Genomic DNA, 2500 nt, shown 5'->3' with positions numbered 1-2500 from the left:
GAAATGCATCGTTTTATGTTTTATTTCCATTTTGTTTTAGAGTCAAAGAGTCTAAATTGTCTCGCTGCAGGTCGAGCGAGCCAGGGAGCGAATCACCCGGTTTTTTGAGCCAAGTGTCGAGTCTTGCTGAGTTCAGTGTGCAAAATTCCCTCCACGGACTCGGATGTGCTAACTTTCCTGAATCTTTTGCTTTTTATCTTCTACAAAAAGATTTATCGACATTTTCCAAAGCAGTTCCAGTCCCAGAGCGTGGTCGGGACGCCGCCAAGGAGGCCGCCGTCCAGCCCGAAATGCCGGCCGTCCCTTCGTGGGCTTCTGGTATGTTAGTCGCGATACACAGCGATGGCGGAGCTTTTTATCGCTCCGATCGGACTATCGGTCGTGGCAATCACCGTGCATAGCACTCCCTGCCCCTTCTTGAACCCTCAGAGACAAGACAACAGGTCTGCTTACTCAAAGCCGCTGAGGATCTGCTCGGTGACAGACAGACACAGACGCACAGGCAGGCACTGCATCTGCGTTCCAAGCCGCCCCGCCCCCCGCAGGCGCAGCGCCCCCCGACCCGCCCGTGGCACCGGCGCCGCCTCCGCGCGTCGCCATTCCCGGCGCCTCTCCCGCCCTGCCCGCCCGCGCTGCCGCCGCCGCTCGAGCCGACGCCGAGACCGCCGCGAGAGTAAGTTTTTTCCTGCGAATGCGCGGCTCGAGAGTTTGTTGTTAATCTAAGATGAGTAATCTCCAGTCACTGCTGAAGAGTTGTGAAGTTTGACCATTTGTCTTTAATTGTTTTTTTAAATACGTTGCAAAGTTTGCTTGAATTATTTTGAGACAATTTTTTTTTTTTTTTTTGATCGTATCTTTTGAATCTGTTTTGGTATATATATATATATGTGTGTGTGTGTGTGTGTGTCTGTGTGTATTTACATATATATATATATATATATATATATATATATATATATATATATATATATATATATATACAATACCTTCGCTCGCTACCAACTTTGTCTCGGATCCCGAGGGAACTTTTTACTGTATACTAGATAGTTATGGATAATGGTATTAATAGCAATAAGAATTATAATAATAGTACAGTAAAAGTAGCAGTAATAATGACAATGCTGAAGTAATGATAATAATAACAATAGTTGTGATGATATTTTGATAATAGTGATGATGATAATGATAGTGATAATGATTTTTTTTATGATATTGACAATGTCACACGACTACTGCTAATGATAGAAATGATAATGATGTTATAATAATCATAATGATAATAATAATTTTAACATTTTTCTTATAATAATGACAATAATAATACTAATAATAATTATGATAATATCAATAATAATAATAACAATGTTGATATTGATAAGAATGATGATAATAGTGATAACATTGATAATAATAATGATAAGGATAATATATTTTTGATAATAATGATAATGGCAATACTACTAGTAATGATAATACCAATGATCATGACAATGTTGATACTGATAATAATGATGATAATGATAATGAGGATATTAACAATAATAATAATAGTGACTATGACAATGATAATAATGATAATTAAGATAATAAATATGATAATGACGATGAGAATAATAATCAAAATAAAAATTATAACAATAAAAATGATAATAATAATTAAGATAATAGAAATAACAACAAATTCCCTGCTCGCCGCCACCCAAAGCAGCCATGCCAACGCGACGCCCATCCTCTCTCTCTCTCCCATCCGCCATCCTTCAGTCGTCGTCATCCTTAACGTTGCTTGTGGCTCGCGTCGTGGAAGGGGTGGCACGCGGTCCTTCGCCTTCGTGTGTGAATGGAAGCAGAACACCTTCAAAACCCGGTGCTGTGTAAAACTTCCCTGCGCGGGAGAACATAAGGAACTTTTTTTTTTGCGCCCCCCCCCCAAAAAAAAAATATATATATATATATGAAGAGCAATAGCTAGATTCGATGCGCGTGAGAACATAAGGAACTTTTTTTTTTTCTTTTGCGCAACCCCCCACCGCACCCCCCAAAAAAAGTGAAAAATCATGAAGAGTAATAGCTAGATTCGATCCTGCTTGAACAGAATTATGATTTGTGTTCGAGGAGCTTGGAAGGAAATTAGAAGGAGGGTTTCCGGGTTTCCTTTTTGGCCAGAGAAGCCTTCGTTGCCGTCAAGCTCATAAGCGAACAGGTGGACACAGTGTCTCCTGGCTTGCTGGAGGACGACAGTGCTCGCGAGTGGACGAGGAGAAGCAGGTTTCATGATTCCCTTGCTCAGGGTTTCACGAGCGCGACCCACGGGTTGGGAATATATATATATATATATATATATATATATATATATATATATATATATATATATATATATATATATATATATATATATATATATATATATATATATAGGTGTGTGTGTGTGCGTGTGTGCATATAGATAGATAGATAAACAGATAAATAGGTAGGTAGAAAGATAGATAAACAGATAGATAGA

Source organism: Penaeus vannamei, chromosome 35 (assembly GCF_042767895.1).
Source record: "Penaeus vannamei isolate JL-2024 chromosome 35, ASM4276789v1, whole genome shotgun sequence".
Classification (NCBI taxonomy): domain Eukaryota; kingdom Metazoa; phylum Arthropoda; class Malacostraca; order Decapoda; family Penaeidae; genus Penaeus; species Penaeus vannamei.
The sequence above is the reverse complement of the archived record's forward strand: the minus strand, read 5'-3'. Positions refer to the sequence as shown.